Source organism: Chiloscyllium punctatum, chromosome 33 (assembly GCF_047496795.1).
Source record: "Chiloscyllium punctatum isolate Juve2018m chromosome 33, sChiPun1.3, whole genome shotgun sequence".
Classification (NCBI taxonomy): Eukaryota; Metazoa; Chordata; class Chondrichthyes; order Orectolobiformes; family Hemiscylliidae; genus Chiloscyllium; species Chiloscyllium punctatum.
In genome coordinates, this window is record NC_092771.1 from 60,104,485 (window position 1) to 60,126,514 (window position 22,030).

The following is a 22,030-nucleotide window of genomic DNA, read 5'->3' on the forward strand; positions in this document are numbered from 1 at the left end:
CACAGTACCGACCATTTTCAGACTGCAGCATTAATCACACACAGTATTGAATATTCTCAGGCCAAAGAATTAATCACAAACATTTAGATTCGATTACATTACAGTGTGGAAACAGGCCCTTCGGTCCAACAGGTCCACACCGACCCGCCGAAGCGCAACCCACCCATACCCCTACACCTAACACCAATGAACAATTTAGCATGGCCAATTCACCTGACCTGCACATCCTTGGACTGTGAGAGGAAACCGGAGCATCCGGAGGAAACCCACGCAGACACGGGGAGAAAGTGCAAACTCCATACTGTCAGTCGCCTGAGGTGGGAATTGAACCTGGGTCTCTGGTGCTAACCACTGTGCCAATGTGCTGCCCACTAATAGTATTGATCATCCTCAGGACACCGGATTATTAGCACACAGTATTTACCATCCTCAGGCCACAGGTTTATTTACACACAGAATAGAATATTCTCAGGCCTCAGGATTATTCACGCACAGTATTGACCTTCCTCAGGCCACAGGATTACTCACGAACAGCATTGACTGTCCTCAGCCACTATAATATTCACACATAGTACTGACGAACCTCAGTTCCCAGGATTATTCACATACAGTATTGACCATCCTCAAGAGAGAATTATTCAAACACAGTATTGACCATCTTCACTCAATAAGATTAATTCACACACAGTATTAAGTATCCTGAGCCTACAGGATTATTTACACACAGTATTGAAGTTCTCAGGCCGCAGGATTTTTCACACGCTATATTGACCATTCTCAGACCATAGGATTATTTACAAACAGCATTGACCATCCTCAGGCCACAGTAATATTCACACACAGTATTGTGCATTCTCAGTTCCCAGGATTATTCGCACACAGTATTGACCATCCTCAGGAAAGAATCATTCAAACACAATATTAGCCATTCTCAGGAGACGGGATTATTTACACACAGTACTGAAATTCTCAGGCCGCAGGATTTTTCACAATCTATGTTCACAATCCTCAGGCCAAAGGATAACTAACACTCAGCATTGACTATCCTCAGGCCACAGGGGTATTCACACATTATTGACCATCCTCAGGCCACTGGATTGTTCACACATCATTGGGGCAATCACAGGCGACACAGTATTGATATTCTCAGGCCACGTGAATATTCACACACTGTACTGACCATTCTCAGGTCCCAGGATTATTCACACACTGTATTGACTCTCCTCAGGTCTGCCAGCTACAGGAGTAGATCTGCTAACCTGAAAGGCAGTTAAATAGTCATTGGATAGTCATATGGATGAGAATGGAATAGTGTCAGCTACTTGGGCTTCAAATTTGTTCCACAGCTTGGCGCAACATCGAGAGTCAAAGAGCCTGTACTGCGCTGCCACATTCTATGTTCTAGAGGGAATAAATATGAAAGGAGCGAAGAAAGACGTAAAAGGGATTGGAGGAGAACATTTTCCACACATAGGATGGTGCAGGTATGGAATGAGCTTCCAGAAGAAGTGGTAGAGCAAAGTACAATAACAACATGCAAAAGACATTTGGGCAGGTACATGGAGAGGAGAAGCTTTGAAGGGATTTGGGTCAAATGCAGGGAAACTTGAATCGTTCAGGGTCTCTGGTCATTATGGACTATTTGAATCAAAGGAACGGTTTCCGTGCTGTATGACTCTGTCTCCAGTGATTGGAGGAGGAGATTACTTAGATAAGGCATGTTGTAGACACTGAAGCAAGTTACAGCGACAGGGATGGTAGTCTGGAATGCAGTACATTTCAAATATGTGGAGGGATGATTGGGATAGGAGGAGGTTACAGACATAGGATCTGTTATAGGAGTTACAAATTATTGAAGACACTGGTCCACAAGACATGCCGTAGATGCAGCGTTGGAGAGTAGCAAGTCTTAGTACAACAGAACTTAAAGCCAGGGTGGTGATTGTGCATGAGGTGGGGATATTCTGTACTCCCCCTCCAGAACTGTATCGATGTCATGTCTTGTTAACAGAGGTTTGGAGCCTTCTCATTGCTTTCTGCTCGGTTGTCGAGACTGGATGAAGTTAGCAATATTGAGGGTTGTAGAGTTAGCAAGGACTCTTTCGACTGGTCACGGTTACAAGCCTCTCGTGGGAGGCCTGCTTTCCCCTCTGTTGTCCAGATGCTCACCAAGGCAGCACAGGCCTGGATTGAAAACTGGGAACTCTCGATGCTGTCTCAGTGCAACAAAACATACAGTGGGGGTGGTGATTGAGCCTGAGGTGTGTCTGTACTGTGCTCTCCCTCCAGCACTGTATCTGTGTCATGTCTTGTTAGCCGATGTTTGGAGATATCTCATTGCTCTCTGCTCTGTGCACTGTGAGTGATCTTACTTCACTGCAGGATTTATTGAATGCTCCAGATCTCCCTGCCCTTTGTCGCTCTGGCTGACCAACCATCTTCAATGAGGTGATGGATGAGACACCCAGCAATTGGGAAGTCTATTGAGTCGGGAACTTCCTAAATACCTACAGGAGACAGAGAAATAGACAGTCTCTGAAATTAGGGTGATGGAAACACATGCAGAATGGTAATAATTGCCATACTGACCTGAAAAATCCCAATCTCCATCTCTGGTCTGTGCTGCTTCATCTCTCTGGAGAGATGGATTCTGTTGGCTCAGGATCTGGAGTAGCTGGAAGAGTGAGAGACACTGACAGAGGCAGCAATTAAACCCTCACAGTGAGGAATACCAAATGGAGAGATACTCAGTGATATCAGCAGAGCGCAGGAAGATTTCATAACAAACCATTGTGTAGAAAGAAGGGGTTTTGATTCATTTTGCTTCTGGTGTCAGTGCTCAGGGATGGGAAACCTGTGAGAAGGTGAAGTGATGGTCTGGTGGTATTATCGCTGTGCTATTTATCCAGAAACTCAGCCATGTTCAAATTCCACTATTGTAAATAGGAGAATGAATGAGTGGTGTGAAGACTGGAGAGGGTTACAGTGATATCATGTGCTCTCCAGGCTGGAGGAAGGTGCACAGATGGGGAGGTTGGTAAGGACTCGAGAATGTTAGAGACAGGGTGGGCTGCAGGTTCTGGACAAGATGACAGAGATGAAGAGCTTTTTTGAGCACAGAGACCATAACTGTTAGCTTCAAAGACATTATGGAAAAAGATAAGGGTAATGCAGAAGCTAAGTATCTAAACTTGGGGAGGCCATTAATCATTAGATTATCACTGTCATTCAACGTTATCATTAGACTGGCAAGCCTCGACTGCAAGGAACTACACTTGTTGGAGTCTCTATTTGGAACACGGGAGATGTTAAATGTGATGCAGTGAGAATTCAGAGCAAATGTGTTTTGCGAGGAGTGAATGGCTTAAACAGCACATTTAGCAAATACTGATCAAGTGATATTGTGAGTTTGAGAAAGAAAATACAGAGCAATGAAAACAGACGAAGCCATTCAAAAGTCTAGAGTGTGTGGGGCAGGGGGAATGGGGTGGATGCTGGGGGTGGTGGTTGTAGTCCTTAAAAATGAACAGGCAAACAACGGTCATAAAATATCCTTAGCTAATAATGTTAAGGATAAGCCACAAGGTACTTAATAAGTACAGTTAGAGTAAGAGAATTCCCAACGAAGCAGTGGGGCCTGTTAGAAACCAAATGGGCAATCAGTGCATGGAGCCAGAGGAAGAAGGTGAGGTCTTCAATGAATCCTTCCCATCTGTATTCACACAGGAGAAAGACATTGAAGCCAGGGATGGTGAGGTTCAGGAACATGTTAAGATCAATGAGGAGGAGGGATTAAATATTTTCACAGGCAAAAAGGTGGAGAAATCCCCAGTAACAATCAAATATATCCCAAGCTGCTATGGGAGGTAATGGAGCAGATTGCTGGGGCCCTGGCGGATATATTTAATACTTTACTGGCCACAGCTGAAGTGCTGAATGACTGGAGGATCGCTAATGTGATTCCTTTGACCAAGAGCAGCAGGGATAGGCCAGGTAATTACACAGCAGATAGTCTGATAGGAGGGGGAGGGAAATTATTGGGAACAATTCTGAGGAACATGATGAATCAACATTCGAAAGGACAGGAATATATTAGGAATTGTCTGTATGGATTTGCTTGAGGACTGTCCTCTGATTTTGATGAGGGCAATGCAGATGATGTGGGTTACATGGAGTTCATTAAGGTCTTTGACAAGGTCCCACATGGAAGGCTGGTCCAAAAGGGAAGAGCCCATGGCATCCAAGGCAAGTTGATAAATTGTATCCACAATTGGTGGAGGATTGTTTTTACGATTGGAAGCCTTTGTCCAGTGGATGTACAACAGGGATCTGTGCAGGAACCATCTCGGATTAATATCTCGGATATGAAAGCAGAAGGAATCATTAGTAGGTTTATCGATGACATGAAAAGTGAGGGTGTTGTCCACAGTGAGGGGGATGGTCTCAGGCTGCAGTCTGATATCGATCAGGTGATAAACTGAGCAGAGTAATGGCAGACAGTGTTTACTTCTGATCACTGTGAGGTAATGCACTGTGGGGAGTCTCGTAAGCGAACAGTATACGTCATGAATGGTAGGTCCTCCTGGAGAACTGAGGAACACAGGGACCTTGGTGGGCAAGTCCCTGGATGTCTGAAGATGTCAGCACAGGTACACAGTCATTATGTAAGTGGCCCAACTGGAGAATGGGGCTAAACCTGACCTCCCCTTGGGAAACAAGGTCGGGAATGGGACTGAGGTGTTAGTGGGGGAGCACTTTGGAAAGTCACCACAATTGTATTAGTTTGAAAATAGCAATGGAAAAGGACAGGCTTGGTCCACAAGTTCAAGTTATACCATGGAGCAAGATAGTATTAGACATAAATTTTAAAAGTAGATCTGGGAGGCTATTTGCAGGTAAAGGCAAGTCTGGCAAATAGGAATATTTTACAATCAAGATAAAAGGAGCGTTCAGCACCAGCATGTTCCTGTTAGTGTGCAGCTCAATGCTGACTGAATTAAGAAATACTGGCTGAGTTTCGAGGCTCTAGTCAAGAAAACAGGGGGGCACATAACTGGCTGACTCAAGTGAATCCCTTCAGGAGCATCGGGGCTGTAGAAATACTCTTAGGATGGAAATCAGGAACGTAAAGACTGAACATAAGATAGCTTCGGCAGAGAAAGTTAAGGAGAATTGAAAGAGATTCTATAAGTGTATTAAGAGCAAAAGAAGAGTGAGGGACAAAACAGGTATCCATAATGATCAATGAAGCCAACAATGTAGTCAACTACAGGATCCGAAACAAATATTTCACTTTGGAACTTACTGTGGATAAAGACTGGGGCACTCGGGGGACTAAACCATGTTTGTCTGAACTACTATTAGAATACTGTGTGCAATTCTGGTCTCAATGCCATCGGGAGGATGTTATGGAACATGAAAGGTTCGGAAGAAATGAACAAGGATGCTGCCAGGGTTGAAGGGTTTGCTCTTCAGGGAAAAGCCTGAATAAGCTGGGGCTGTTTTCACTTGAACATGGGAGGCTGAGGAGTTAACCGATAAAAGGTGTTTAAAATCATGATGGGCATCGATAGGGTCAATAGACAAGGTCTTTTTCCCAGGCTGGGGGTTTCCAAACCGACAGGGCATAGCTTTAAAGTGCGAGAGGAACGTTTCGAAGGGACCTAAAGGAAAACTGGTTCCGGCAGAGTCTATGGAATAAACTGCCAGTGGAAATAGTGGAGGCTGATAGAAATACATTTTATATGATGGGTATATGAATAAAAAGGATTTAGAGGGATATTGGCAAAATTCTGGCAAATGTGACTAGATACATCATGCAGGAGTTGGTCTGAAGGATCTGTTTCCGTGCAGTACATCTCTATAACTCAATATCTTGAAATGAGTCCACATTATAGAATAGGAGGTGCTGGAGGTTTTAAACCACAAAGGTAGATAAATCCCCAGGCCCTGATTAAATGTATCTCAGGACATTATGGGAAGCTGGTGAAGAAATTGTAGGGCCCCTCGCAGAGATATCTGTACCATGTGTGATAGGCAGGTAGACTGGAGGGTGGCATTGTGGACAGTGAAGAAGGTTTTCTGAGATTACAAAGGGATCCTGATGAAATGCGTGAATGGCTGAAAAACTGTCGATGGAGTTCAATCTGTATAATGCGAGGGAATGCATTTGGTACAACAAACACAGGCAGGGCCTATACAATTAATGGTAGGACCTTCAGTCGTGTTGTAGAACAGAGGGACCTCGAGGTATAGGTACATAATTCTTTGAAGTTTGCAACATGGAGACAGGATGGTTAAAAAGGGACTTGCCACACTTGCTTTCATTACTTTGGATATAGGAGTTGGGAAGTCTCATTGAGATTATACAGGCCATTGGTGAGTCCTCTTCTGGAATACTGTGTTCAGTTCAGGTCGCCCAGTTATCAGAAGGATATTATTAAGCTCGAAAGGGTTCAGATGAGATTTACTGGAATGTGGCTGGTTATGGAAGTTTTCAGTTCTAAAGAAAGGCTGAATAGGTTGATATTTTTTTCATTGAAACCTGAATGTTGACAGATGACCTCGTAGAAGTTTATAAAATAATGAGGGGAATAGATAGAGTTAATGGGAGCTGGTTTTTTCCCAAGGACAGGGGAGTTTCAAGACTAGAAGCTACATTTTTAAGTGTAAGAGGAGAGACATTTAAAAAAAAAGTCATGAGGGTCACATTGTTACACAGAGAGTAGATTGTGTGTGGACTGAACTTCCCAAGGAAGGGGTGAATGTGGGGACAATTACAATGTTTAAAAGACATTAGGATTAGTACATGAATAGGAAAGGTTTGAAGGGATAGGATCAAGGTACAGGCAGGTGGGACAAGATCAGTTTTCGAGTATGGTGAGCATTGACCGAACAGTGTGGTCTGACTCTCTGACTATGATTATAATGTTGTGTCATTAATTAAGAAAGGCTGCAAGAGGAAGCCAGGAAACTACAGACTGATGAGCCAGACATCAGGGTGCGTCAGTTGTTGGAGGTCATTCTGAGAGGTAGGTGGTATTTGGAACGACAAGGACTGATTACGGCAGCCAGTATGGCTTTGTGCATGGGAAAACATGCCTCACAAATTTGACTTGAAGATAGATGAAGGCAGAGCAACAGACGTTGTTTCTGGCTTCAGCAACCCTTGGTCAGGGTGTACCATGATACATTGGTTAGTAAGGTTAAGTCACAAGGGATCAGGGAGAGCTAGCCAACTGGATACAAAATGGGATGACAGTGGGAGACAGAGGGTGGTGGGAGAGGGTTGTTGTTCAGACTGGGGCCTCTGACCAGCAGTGTGCTGTAAGGATTGGTGCTGGGGCCACTGTTGTGCACCACTTACATAAATAATCTGAGTGAAAATATAGGAGTCCCTGTTAGTATGTTTGTGGATACCAAGATTAGTGGAAGAGTGGGCAGGGAATATAGTTATCGAAGGGGATGTTAATCAACTGGGCCAGTGGGCCAAGGAATGAAAGATGAAATTTAATTCAGGTGTTCGATTTAGTTCAGACAAACCAGGGAGGATTAAAACAGTTAATGGTAGGGACCTGCGCAGTGTTGTCGAACAGAGGGAGATCAAGGGGTGCAGTTACATTGTTCCTTGGAAGTGGCATCACAGGGGGACAGGGAGGGGAAAGCAGCATTTGGCACACTTGTCATCAGTGGCCAGAACATTGAGTACATGAGTTGGAGATATTTGTAACATTGTCGTCAATATTTCTCCTGGGCAGAGGAGGCCACGGGTTGACCTGATAAAGGTGTATGAAACAATGTAGGGCTTAAGTAAGGTGCATTGCGAAGGGTAGGTGAGTCCAAATCTAGAGCCATAAACATGTGGTGAGAGAGCAAGGATTTAAAGAGGGAGCTGAGGGGCAACATTTTCCACAGAGGATGGTGCATAGATGGAGCGGACTGCCAGAGGAAATAGTGAAATCAAGTACAATTACAACATGGAAATGACACTTGGTCAGGTACATGGAAAGGAGAAGATTGGAAGGGATATGGGCCAAACACAGGCAAATGCAACTGATTCCATTTAGGAAACATCAAACAAAGAGTCATGCAGCACAGAAACAGACCCTATGTCTCCAGTTGTTGGAGGAGGAGACTATCGAGACAAGGCATGTTGTAGAGACTGAAGCAAGTTACAGCGATACGGATGGTCATCTGGACTGGAGGTTTCAAATATGTGAAATAATTGGTGAGAGGGGAGGAGAAGACAGAGATAGGAACTGTTATAGGAGTTAGAATGATTGAAGACACTGGTCCACAAGATGAGCCATAGATACAATGTTGGAGAGGGAATAGTTAACAGAAAGATCCCAGGCAGCATTACCACTCTCTCATTGCAGGCCTGTTTTCCCCTCTGTTGTCCTGGTGCTCAACAAGACAGCACACGCCTGGATTGAAAACTGGGAACTCCCGATGCGATCTCAGTACAATAAAACTTAAAGTAGAAGTGGTGATTGAGCCTGAGGCGAGTCTGCTCCCCCTCCAGCACTATATCTATGTCATGGCCTGTTAGCTGATGTTTGGAGCCCTCTCATTGCTCTTTGCTCTGTGCACTGTGTGTAATCTTACCTGGTGGCAGGATTTATATAAGGCTCCTGACCTCCCTGACCTTTTTCTCTCTGGCTGACCAAACATCTTCCCAACCAGCAGTTGGCAGGTCTATTGAGTCAGTAACTCCTTCAAGTACCTGTAGAAGACACAGAAATAGGCAGAATGGGAAATTAGACTGATGCTTGTGAGGGTTACACATGTAAAATGGCACTGAGCCCCACAGAGATCTGGAAAATCCCAGTCTCCATTCCTGGCCTGTACTGCCTCATCTCTCTGGAGTGGAGAATTCTGTTGGCTCAGGATCTGGAGTAGCTGCAAGAGTGAGAGACGCTGACAGAGGCAGCAATTAGACCCACAGTGAGGGACCGCACAAGGAGAGATACTGAGTGACATCACCAGAGTTCAGCATCAAATAATTGTGCACAAAGAAAGGGTTTTGATTCATGTTGTACTGGGATGTGCAACCTGTGAGCAGACGAAGTTATGGCCTAGGGGCATTATTGTGAAGCAATTTATCCAGAAACTCAGCAAAAGTTCTCTGGACAGTTTTAAATCCCGCCATTGCAAATGATTGAATGTGAATGAAATGCTTCAAAAAAGATTTAATTAAAAACAGGTAAGTGAGTATTAAACAATTGCTGATGATAAGAAAAATCCATCGGGTGCATTCCTGTCTTTAGTGAAGTAATCTAAAATGGGACTGGGATATCACAGGTTTTACAGAAACAACAGCTGAGGGAGGGACAGGACAGGCAGCTCAATGTTCCAGGGGACAGATGCTGCAGGAAGGACAGAAGGGGAGCTGAGAGAGGAGGAGAGCTGCTGGTTCTGATGGGGTGAAACATCCCAGCAGGACTGAGAGAGGATATTCCTGTGGGATCGCCCAGTGAAGCTGTGTTCGTGGAATTAATCAATAACAATGGGGCTTCCCTTTCCTCTGATTGTTCTACAGACCCCGATAACCCCGCCCCCCTGCACCTTGACCTTCTCAAGATGGCGGCCCTGACCATCCTCACTCTTCCCTCAAACAAATGGCGGCCGTGACCCTGGACCACTTCTCTGATCAGAGACCGCCACCTCTTTACCTGGGCCTGGAGGGACTTTTTCGATTTTTTTAACCTTTATCCGGGACTTGTGAATTCTCTCCGCTCCTTTCTCCCGGCGATGCTCCCACACACCGGCTCTGAAGCCGATCGCAGCCGCTGCCGGAGAAAGCAGCTCCATTTCTCTCTGTCCTGACCAATGTGACACTGCGCATGCTCTGTATTGAAACCAAACCACGCGTGCGTCTGAGGTTATCATTGAATTGAGAGAGAATATTCATAACTGCACAGACTGATGGGTAAAATATTATTCATTAACAATTGTTTTGTCGAGTTATAGTCATAGAGATGTCTAACAGTCAAATAGATTGTCCGGTCCAAATCAACCATAACGGCCAGGTATGCAAATTACCAGTCGTTCTGGGAGCTTGAAAAGAAGTTTCTTACTCGAGTTATGTAAATCGATTGGAAATATGTACGTTATCAGATTTACATTTCAACTACAGTATTTCTTAAAATCTCACATTGATTTATAAGAGAGATTTAATGCTCCACTATGTAGTGAGAATGATCAATCCTGCAAAATAGTTTGCTCTCTGACCAATCTTGAAGCGTTCACTCCCGAGAATGCTTTGGCCCCTCTCCTCACTCACTCTGGTTGGAGGACCGGCCCCTACTCGGTCCTCCTGTTCCGCCCCTTCCTCCCAATTACAGAGTTGATTCAGGCGTGACTTAGCAGGCAAGGGACAAAGGAAGTTCGAGTCGATGTTTTGTGATGTGGTGAAAATATCCCGAATCTTGGACCGAGGGGCCTGGGTTCAATTCACAGCTTGTGCAGGTGTGTGTAATAACAACTTTTACCAGGTTCATTAAGAAAAACAAGGGAAGTCAGGAACAGAGAGAAAACAATAGAAAATGCATGCAATGTGGTGGGGCTCTCAATGCTCAGATGATTTGACTCTTTACCAAGCGTATCAGGGTCCCAGTACAGACTCTTGCACGCCTCTTAGTGCACAGCCAGATACCACGATTGTGGGGGCAAAATGTTGTGGGCTATAGAGGTGCTTTTCTGGAAGGCGCTCAGTTTTTGTGGTGAAAACTGTTCAGAAGGAGTCGGGTTTTGTATGGAGCTACCTGTCCCCCTCCTGTTGCAGCCTCTTATTATTGTCGTGGCTCTACTTCGTACATGGAGAAAGTGAGGACTGCCACGTCAACTGCCCTACCTTCATCTATATGCTTGGTCACCATCTCAAAAAACTCAATGAGATTTGTGAGACACGACCTGCCCTTGACAAAACCATATTGACGATTTGAAATCATATTGTTGTTTGCCAGATGATTACAAATAGTGTCTCTTATAATCCTTTCCAAAACATTTCCTACAACAGAAGTAAGGGTCACTGGTATATAATTACCTGGGTCATCTCTACTTCCCTTCTTGATCAAGGGCATAACATTTGCAATCATCCAGTCCTCTGTTACTGAACTTGTAGGCAATGACAGCTCAAAGCAAAGATTTTGGCTTTGATAATCTTCTCCCTAGCTTCCCAGACAATCTACGGATAAATCCCATCTAGCCCAGGGGACTTGTCTACATTCAATCCTTCTAGAATTGATAACACCTGTTCGAAACTAACCTCTATTCTTTCTAGTCTAACATCTTCTACCTCATTATTATCTACAATATTCTAATTTTCCTGAGTGAAAACGAATGAGAAATATTCATTTCGCACTTCTCCAATTTCCAGTGTCCACACTCAACTTCCCACTTCTGTCTTTGATTGGCCCGATTCCTACCCTATCCTTTATTCCTCACATACCTATAGAAAGCTTGAGGGTTCTCCTTTATTCTGTTCGCTAAAGACTGCTCATGTCCTCTCTTTGTTCTTCTTAACCCTCTTTAAAGCCTTCCTAGCTGATCTGTAAGTCTCCATCGCCTCATCTGTACCATTTGCCTCATCAAAACATAAGCCTCCTACTTCTTCTTAACAAGAGATGCAATTTCTGTGGTAAACCACAGTTTCCTTACCTTATCACTTCCTCCCTGCCTGACAGGGACATACCTGTCAAGGACACGCAATGTCTGTTCCTTAAACCAGCTCCACATTTCCATTGTCTGCATCCACTGCATTTCACTACTCCATCCTATGCATCCTAATTCTTGCTGAATCGCATTATAATTGCCACTGCCCCATCGATAAGTCTTCACCTGTGGCATGTACCTATCCCTTTTCATCGCCAAACTAAACATAACTGAATTATGATCACTCTCTCCAAAGTGCTCACCTACAACTAAATCAAACACCTAGTCCGGTTCATGACCAAGCACCAGATCCAATGTGGCCTCCCCTCTTGTCGGCCCTTTGACATACTGTGTCAGGAAACCCTCCTGTACACATTGGACAAAAACTGATCCATCCGACGTACTAGAATTATAGAATTTCCAGTCAATGTTGGGGAAGTTAAAGTCCCCCATAATGACCACCATGTTACTTTCACTCCTACCCAGAGTAATTTTGCTAATCCTCTCTTCCCCCTCCCTGGAACTCTGTGGTGGCCTATAAAAAATCCAAGCAGTGTGACCTCCCCTCTCTTGTTTCTAACCTCAGCCCACACTAATTCAGTAGACAAGTCCTCATCAAATGTTCTCTCAGCCACCGTTATACTATCCTTGACTAACATAACATGCATGGGCCCATTACGGTGCTTCAAATTCCATGAGGCAGCCATACTGTCTATGACAGACAGACTTAGTCTGGAACCTCCTCTATCCTTAAGACCTTATGCACTGCCTATGCTCCTCCATGTCACCTTTGCACGTTCCCTTTTCAACCCACCCCACCTGCATCACTCCACAATTGGAGCTGTCAAGAGCAGAAGTCTGTGGAATACCCTCCCTAACCTTCTCTCTCCTCCGTTACGATGTATTTTAAAATCATTCTCCTCAATCAATGTTTTGATCATCCATGAAGCACCTTAGGAGATTTGCCGTTGTGAAAGATTCCATATAAAGCAAGTAGTTGTTGTTATTGCTGTACATTAGGAGAAACAGGAATGATGCTTTCAAAATTCTAACAAGAAAGTCACTGATAGGCACAGTGTGTAGGCTAAATAATAACATCACAATGGGATGGGCAATATACAAAGAAATAACTAATGCCTGTAAAAATGGTACGGCTATTATCATGGGTGATTTTAATCTACATGTAGATTGGTCAAACCAGCTCAGTCAGGGTAGCCTTGAGGAGTTCATTAAGTGTATCCATGATAGTTTTTTGAACAGTATGAAATGTAACCGACAAGGAGCAAGCTATCCAAGATCTGGCCCCCGTGCAATGAGACAGGAATAATTAATGACCTCAGAGTTAGGGATCCTCTTGCAAGAAGTGATCACTGTATGGTTGAATTTAGAGTACATCTGGAAAGTGTGAAGATAAAATTTAATATCTTGGTCCTGTGTTTGAACACGGGGAAAATAGAATGAGGGAGAACCTGGATAAAGTAGACTGAAAACAAAGATTTTATGGTGGGACAGTTGATGAGCAGTGAAAGATTTTCAAAGACATTTTAGGAAGTGCTCAGCAAAGGCATATTTCAGTGAAAAGGAAGGACTATAAGAAAAGGCGGTGGACAAAAGATAGGGAATTCTACGCCAGTTACCTTATTCTCTGTAGTTGGAAAGATGCGTTGATCTATTATCAGGGAAGAAATAGCAGGGAATCTCGATAGAAATTGTCCCATTGGGCAGACAGAGCATGGATTCATGAAGGGCAGGTCATGCTTGACAAATCGTTTGGAATTCTAAGAAGACATTTCAAGCAAGGTGGACAACAGGGACCCAGTGGACGCGGTGTACCTTGATTTCCAAAAGGCCTTCAACAAGGTGCCATGCAAGTGGCTGTTGCATTATATAAGGGTGCATGGGATACAGTATTAGCATGGATAGAAGATTTGGTTGACTAACAGGAAGCAAAGAGTGGGGATAAATAAGCCTTATTCTGGCTGGCAATCAGTAACTAGTAGTGTGCCTCTAGGATCAGTGTTGGGACTGCAATTATTTCGAATTGATACAGATGATTTGGAGTTGGGGACCACATGTCGGGTGTCAAAGTTTGCATATGAGACTAAGATGAGTAGCAGGAGAAAGTGTGCAGAGGACTGGGAAACTTTGCAGAGGAACATAGATACATTGAGTGAGTGGGCAATGGTTTGGTAAGTGGAATATTATTTTTATAAATGTAAAGTCATACTCTTTGGTTGGAGTAACATTAATAAAAAGATGATTACTTGAATTTTAAAAAAAGTTACATTATTTGCTATGCAGAGGCACCTGAATATTCTTCTGCAGGAGGGTGGGTCACCAGGTGTAACAATCAATTCAGAAGGCAAATGGAATTTTGTCCTTCATTGCTGAAGGGATTGTGTTTAAAAGCAGAGATTATGTTCTCGCTATAATGGGTGCTGGTGAGGCCACACCTGGAGTACTGCATGCAGTTTTTACCTCCTTACGTGCTCAAGGATGTACTGGCACTAGAGGGGGTGCAGAAGAGATTAACTATGTTGATTCCGGAGGTGAGGGGTTTGGCTTAACAGAGACGGAGTAGATTGGGATTATATTCATTGGAATTCAGAAGAATGGGAAATATATAAAATAATGAATGGAATGCATAAAATAGAAGTAGAGAGGATGTTTCCACTGGCAGATGAAGCCAGGACAAGAGGGCATCAGCATAAGATTAGAGGCAGCAAATTTAGGAGTGAATTGAGAAGGAATGTCTTGACCTCGATGGAGTGCATTGCCCAGGGAAGTAGTTGATGCTAGTTCAATGAACGTTTTTAAAGCTAAGTTAGTTTTTTTTTAAAAGGAAATAACTAATTAAGGAATATGGTGAGAACGTGGGTAAATGGTTCTGCATCCACAAAATGATCAGCCATAATCTTATCGAATGGTAGAGCAGGCTCGAAGCGCAGGACGGCCTTCTCCTTTTCCAAGATCTTTTGTTCTTATGTTATGCATTCCTCCCTCACTCGTGACTTGTAGATGCTGGTGTTGGATTAGGATGGACAAAATTAAAATTCACAGAACACCAGGTTATAGTCCAACAGGTTTATTTGGAAGCACTACTTTGCTGGTCCTTCATCAGGTGGGTGTGTGATTTTTAACTTTGTCCCTCACTCTTGTAACTGAGAAACAGCAACAAAAGCCACGAAGCAGTGCGCAAGCTCCAGCCAACAGTTGGTATTGTGGACAATGAAGAAGGTTATCTCAGAGTACGGTGGGATATTGATCAGATGGGCCAATGGGCTGAGGACAGGCAGATAGGATTTAATTTACATAGATTAGGTTAGGATAACTGGTTGGCAAAAACCGGTTGGACCGAAGAAGTGATTGATGTCAGCGGCGGACCAATGGAAAGGCAGGGGAGGACCGGGAGGACTTGGCGGCAGTTGGTCCTCCGGCCAATCAGTGAATGGGGGCGGGACTAGACTATACCACGTGATCATCCTCGCGGTGGGCGCAAATGTTGGGGATGTCGGTAAGGAAAGAAATAAACAGCAGGAAGCGGGAGGGAAATGGTGTTGGTATGGTCTGAGAGGTTTTACAATCATTTGGTACACATCGGAAGATACAACTTTGAACCTTACAGTCCAGTTTTTGCAGCAAACGGGAATATGCCTCGTTGAGTAATCGGCCCGAGTGAGCGCCGCCATCTTTATTCGGGGCAATGATTCACTGGACACGTGCGCGGCCGCCAGCTTTGTAGGGGGCAAAGTTCAGAGGGATGTATGTGCAGCTTTCCCTGGTAAAAAGAGTCATAGGGCAGGATTTACACAGAGCACATTCAAACCCAGAGAAATGGACTTTTTTCTGGATTTGTTTCATCATTCTTTTAAATGATTTGGATGTGAATAGAGGCCGTATAATTAATAAGCTTGCAGGTGACACCAAAATTGGAGGTATTGTGGGCAATGAAGAAGGTTATCTCAGAGTACAGTGGGATATTGATCAGATGGGCCAATGGGCTGAGGAGTGGCAAAAAGGATTTAATTTAGGTAGATTAGGTTAGGATATCTGGTTGGCATAGGTTGGACCGAAGAAGTCTGTTTCTGTGCTCGACATCTTTGACTGTGGGATCATAAAAGTGAACTCTGCTCTGATTCACCTCTGGGTTCTCTGTCCACTTGTTCCTTATCTAGCTTCCTCAGTCTCTCATGGGTGTAGTTTTGCTCTGTATAGTATTTTACTATTACTTTCACAGCTGTTTTGTAAATGAATTAAAAAATGTAGAGCTGGAAAAACACAGCAGGCCAGGCAGCATCCGAGGAGCAGGAGTATCAACGTTTCGGGCATAAGCCCTTCTTCAGGAATGTAAATGAATTGTCCACTGCTGCCGGTTCCTGATCGTATGCTGTTCCATTATCAGGTTATTTTTTCCACAATATCTTAGACAGTCAAGAATTCTTTTTTCCAATAAGCGAGTGCATTTTCCTTCAATTTCTGACAGTCAAGTTCTGCACCATTTTCATTCCCTGTAATTCATATTGCACTCCATGAAACATCAACTGTGTATTTCTCCTTCCACAGAAACCAGTGATCAATGCCAAAGCCTTGTTGCCTGTGGAGAGGGTGATGTTTGACTTCCTTGTACTGCTGCAATTTGTATGGTGAAGGTGCGCCTCCAACGTGGTTGGGTAAGAGACATTACAGATTATTCACTCAGTGATATTGAAGAGTAGAAGATATCTGTACAAATCATCATAGTTTTAATTTCACAAAAATATTATTGAGAAGTTTTGACATAAGGCTACAGATGGAGAATATTGTGTCCAGTGACCACAACCATTGCCAAATAAGCAGTTTTTCAAGAATGCCTTAAAGGAAGAAAGTAGATCTTAGTGGGTTAGAGTGGGGATTCCAGACCATGTTCCCTTGGAGTCTATAGAAACAGTCACACAGGTGAACTCAAAAATAAACACATCATTGAGAGTCTGAACTAAAATGAGTTATTGAGATATGAAAAGGTGTGTGGTGCAGGGAGATAGGAATGATTACAGCCAGGAATTAATTCAAAGGTGCGAAAGTAAATTGTTGTTGCTTATAAATGGGAGTATTTTGATTGATCAGCAGGTTTTGGTACAAGTGAGCACTTTGGCAGTAGAGTTTTCAATATTCTTGAGATTATCGGGAGGGTGAATGTGGGATGCTGGCCAGGAGTGGGTTTAGACAATGAGATCTTGAGTTAACAAAAGGAATGAATGAGAGTTTCAGCAAATGAGCTGAGACTGTGGTGAGGTCAGGTGATATCACTGAAGTCGAAATAGTGGACTTGGAGGGGGTCTGGCCTGTCATCCTCACCTCATTCAGCTGTTTGTCAGTTTGTGAATCAAGTCTGTAACAAGCTCAGGAACTGAGTGGCCCTGGCAGAACCCAAACTGGGCATCGCTGAGCAGGTTACTGCTGAGCAGTTGCTTGACAGCACTGTTGATGACCCTTTCCATCACCTCACTGCTGAGCGAGTGTGGACTGATAGAGGGGAATTGGCTGAGTTGGATCTGCCCTGTGTTGTTGTGTTGAACATCCCTGAGCAATATTCCACAAAGTCGGTAGGTGCCAGTGCTGGAGCAGTACTTGTCTTGTTGGGCAGCAGGTTCTGGAGCACAGCCAACAGTATTATTGCCAGAATATTGGCAGGGCCCCGAGCCTTTACATTACTCATCCATTTCTTGATCTGATTTGAAATGAGTTTTCAACCAAGTCGATCCATATCTGTGATGTCAGGGACCAATGGAGAAGGCTCATCCACTTGGCACTGCTGGCTGAAAATCGCTGCTAATGCTGTCCTCTTATCTGGTGCATGAATGTGTGAGACCCCTCCATCGGTAAGGGTGGGGATATCTGTGATGCTTCCTCCAGTGAGTTGTTTAATTGTCCATCACTATTCTTGACTAGGTGTGGCAGAACTGCAGAACTCCGATCTAATCTGTTGGTTCTATTTGGTGTTGCTTGTGCTGTTTGGCTTGCAGGTTTGGTAGCTGCACCAGGTTGGCACCTCATTTTTAGGTATGCCTGGTACTGCTCCTGGCATGCCCTCCTGCATTCACCATTGAACCACGGTTGATTCCCCTGGCTTGATGTTAATGGTCAAGTGTGGGATATCAGGCCATGAGATTTCAGATTGGGCTGGAGTACAGTTCTGCTGCTGTTGTTGGCCCACAGTGAGGCAGAAGTTGCAGGGTCAAGAGGGCTGATTGTGTGGTTGTATTTGCAAGTGCATTGGTAGATGTAATGTGGTCCATCCAGTTTCATTCCTTTGCTGAGACTGTGCAGTGATTAATACAATGAGTGATTTGATGGGCCTACTATCGGGTTTCTTTCCCTCAAGGACATTGAGGATGTTTTTCTGCCATTGACAATGGTTCCATGGCAAACAGTAGTTTCTTCATTCCAGGTATTTTTTTCTTGAATTCAGAGCCACCCTCTACCAATTTGGGATTCAAACCTGAACTTCAGTTGTATATTTTAATATTCTTGATAAATGATAAATACGACAGGTTTGTTCACTTATTTTTAGAATCACTATCACAGGCTTTGTTTATTGTTTTGGAAATAAAAACACTGTCCATTATCCTGTCTCCTCCATCCTCCCCTCCAACAACAAGAGTGAGGAGCACATGGAGTTTCTCTGTCCATAATATTGAGACAATCCGATCAGCTGCCTCTGCTTCTTCCCTCCCTCTCCACTAGCCCACCGAGCCAAACTGCCTCACAAGGATGCTCCTCATTTTAGTCCTAAACTTGCATTTCCTCGAGTCTCTTGTCAAGCCTTATTAGAGGTCATCTTGACCATTTACCCTAGTGTAGCTAAATCATGGACATTCCAAATCTGTCTAATCCTCCTGCTTGTCACCGCTCCCCCCGCCCCCCCCCCCCCCCCCCCCCCCTCCCAATCCAACCTTGCAATTCACAGATCTTGTTCCATGATCTGTCTGTCTTTTCTGGATATGTCCTTCTCTCCCATTCTGCTAAAACCTAATATTTGACCTCACCATCATTGGAAAATCCTGCTCCGTCTCCACTCTCTCTCTTTCCTTTCTGAATTCATTGTATTTGGTGTCCCTCCAGGATCTATCCTTGGTCCCTCCTGTTTCTCACCTACACACTGCCAGGAGGTAACATCGCCCAAAAGCACTGTGTTAGGTTTCCCATGTACACTGGCAATGCCCAGCTCTCCCTCCCCATCATCCCTCTCCATTACTCTACTATTACTCAGTTATCAAACTGCTTGCCACGCTTCAATTAGCTGCAATTCACTCCAATGAAACACTGTAATTGTTAAACCCATTGCCTTCAGTTGTTATTCCAAATTCATTTCCCTTACTGCTGTGTCCCTCCCTCTCACTGGGAAGTGTCTGAGGCAGAACTACACTCTTCACAATATTGCTCTCATATCTGACCCCAAGGTGACCATCTGATCAGACATCTACACAATCACAAACACCACAAATTCCAATTTCTAAAACGTTGCTTGTCTCCTCCTCACCCCAGCTCCATTGCTACTGAAACCCTAACCTGTGTCGGTATTGCCTTAAACTTGACAAATCTGAAAGAGAACCCTTGATTCCACGACTGACCCAGAATCTGGTTCAAGACTCACCCGTAATGGGACACATCCTCTCCATATTTACCCTGTCAAACCTTGACAGAATCCTGTATGTTTCAAAGAGATCACCTCTCATACTCAGTGGACTTTGGAAGAATATTCCCAACTTATTCAGCCTTTGCTTACAGGATAATCCCTTCAAAACAGGGATCATCCCAATGGATCTTCTCTGAAATGCCTCCAATAAACTGCTCTATTTCATGAACTAAAGTGACCAAATCTGTTCACGTTACTCCAGATGTGGTCTCACTTGCAATTTGTTTAGTTGCCCTAAGGTATATACTCCAAACTCTTATATTGCAAACTCTTTGAAATAAGGGACAGCATTCCATTCCCTTTCCTGATTCCATGCTGTAACTGTGTGCTCGCTTTCTGTGTTTCCTGCTCATTTTCCCCCAGTCCCTTTGTGGTGCAGCTTTCTACAGTTTATCCCGAGTTATACTCCATTTGCCAACTTGTTGCCCAGGTTTCCTGTGAATATCTCTCTGTAATCTGTTTATAATCCTTTTGGAACTTTCCTGTTATGCCTTTTCTAAAAGACTTCCCCCCCCCTCATTATTCGAAACATGTCCTGGGAGCACTGGGCAGTGGGAAGCATGCGCAGTTGCTATCTTTCAGGGATACTCTGTTTCATGACCGGGAGGAGCTTGTTGCCCATTGGTCAGAATGGAGACAACTTGCCCATCGAGGTGCATGAGCCTTTCACACCCCATGTCTTATTGATGAGGCACAGCGGCAGAATGGAAGGAAAGAAAAGGAAGCAAATCCTGCTCTCCATATCTGACTGAATCTTGGAACATTCTGTCCCATGTTCAGTCACATGAAGTCCCAAGGTGGAAACTCATAGAAACCTACATAGATTTGCCCTTGAAGTGCCTGCTAACCTCCGCCAGGGGTAATGTGTACAGTCCTCCTGTGCCAGGAGGAGGGAATTGTATGAGTTTCAAACTTGAACTGACAGTGACGGATTTTATAAACTTGTATTACAGACAGATATTCAGATGGTAATCTCAGTCGTTGTAACGCCAAACTGTGACAGAATTACTCAATACATCAGGCCCTGGATATTCATATTGTGTGAGAGTATTGTGTTCTAGATCAATACCATTTGCTGAATAAAAGTTCTCCTTTGAATCAAACCATCCTCTCAATAGATCTTCCCAAATCTTCAACATGTGTCCTGTAATCCTTGTATATTGAGCTGAAGGGTCTAAAGTTTATTATAGTGTGTAACTTTTGTAAACCGCTTTGTCACAACTCCCCAAATTTCCTTTGCTACAAGGAGAACACACTCAGTTTCCCCAAACCCCTGATTCCCCAATGTCTGTTTGCTCTCTATAAGGTACACATCAGGGTTGTGTTGGAACATTCTCCACTTGCCTGCATCAGTGCACCACCCCACCCCCCCCAACAATATTAAAGAAAGTGAACATCCTACAGGATAAAGTACTGTACCTGAGTGGTTTCCCATCCACCACCTTCAGCATTCCCTTTCCCCACCCTCGAGGCACAGTGGCATCACTGTGTAAAAGATGAAGTCAGCATTGTCCTACCCGACCTTAGGACTGCTCTCTCATTAGAGAGAGATGTCTGGTAGTGGTTAACCTGAATATTACCACAGCACAGGCAAGGGGAGAGGTTGAAAATGAGAGTCCATTAATTGCAGATGGTTATTCTTGATGTGTATTAGCAACACACATGTCACGTGAACAATTAATGTTAAAAAAGCCCCACACATTCTGCAACTAAAATCCCCCATTATTTGAACCATCCTGGTAAATCTCCTGTGCCCCGTCTCCGGGACCCTGCCATCATTCAACAATGTGTGGGCGATCTGTGGTTCACACAGACCTAGCTGCTCTGAACCCTGTGGGTGATAGCATCGAGCAACAGTTGCACTAAACCTCTCTGTCTGGAAGAGAGTGAGAGACAGAAATCCTGAAGGCATTTAAAATCTATTTCGGAACACACTTGCAAGGCCAAGGCTGACAGGTCTATGGGCTCTGTGTTGGAAAATGGGATTAAAATAGTTAGCTGAGAGATTTCTTTCCAGCATAAATCCAATGGACCACAAAACCGTTTTCTGTCATGTCGACCACAGACGCGTAATATAGGAAAATGACCAGCCACAATAGAAACCAGGTCAGAGAAGGTGATATGAGAATAGATGATACGTGATTGATTAATGTTTTTTGGAGGAAAATGTGACAGAGGTTAAGTGGGACATTGTGGAGCTCTGGGTGCAGGAATCTGAAATAAAAATGGGTTATCCTGAAGGCTGGAATTAAAGAAAGGCACATCACAGAGATTTGAGAGGGTGGACAAGATTAAAGATAGAAAGTGTGTTGAGACTTGAGGAGATTAGTGGTTGGAGGATTTTGCAGAGATTGAGATGTCTTTGATACCAGAGATAGTGATAGTTCTGAGGCTCGAGAGGAATTATAGAGATAAGGATGAGTTGTTCCCTTTCCCAACCCGACCTCTTTACTGATAATGATTGTTTCTCTGTCCTCATCTGCCATTGCCTCCATAGGCCTGTGACAATGAGAGTACGCAGACAGTATGTTCCTGTTAAGGCCAAGGCTGGGAGGCGTCGAGAATGCTGCATGACCTGAGAAATTGAGGCTCTGGTCAAGAAAATGAAGGAAGGATATGGCAGGTACAGACCACTGTGTTTGTGTGAATCCCTAGAGGACTATAAGGGCAGTAGGAGTATACTCGTGGGAAACCAGGAGG

At 44.0% G+C, this 22,030-nt stretch overlaps 2 long non-coding RNA genes across 5 annotated transcripts in view; one reads left to right on the plus strand and one right to left on the minus strand.

Annotated features, from left to right (window-relative positions):
* Positions 1-748: 748 nt before the first annotated feature.
* On the minus strand, positions 749-9,792 carry LOC140458555 (uncharacterized). 3 transcript variants are annotated; one of them, XR_011953529.1, is made up of 4 exons: positions 9,675-9,792; positions 8,608-8,725; positions 2,590-2,674; positions 749-2,507 (listed from the first exon to the last, which is right to left on the minus strand). It is a non-coding gene; the product is annotated as an uncharacterized lncRNA (long non-coding RNA). The 3 variants fall into 3 exon arrangements; XR_011953531.1 differs by having other exon boundaries at positions 9,722-9,776; XR_011953530.1 differs by having other exon boundaries at positions 9,709-9,773.
* A 571-nt stretch (positions 9,793-10,363) lies between these two features.
* The window catches only part of LOC140458557 (uncharacterized), a 108,227-nt gene continuing 96,560 nt past the window's right edge, over positions 10,364-22,030 (plus strand). Inside the window, exons 1-3 of one of the 2 annotated variants that reach the window (XR_011953534.1) lie at positions 10,364-10,470; positions 16,219-16,325; positions 21,828-21,953. This is a non-coding gene — a long non-coding RNA (uncharacterized lncRNA). The remainder of the gene's footprint in view (positions 10,471-16,218; positions 16,326-21,827; positions 21,954-22,030) is intronic. The other variant, XR_011953535.1, reaches the window with a different exon arrangement.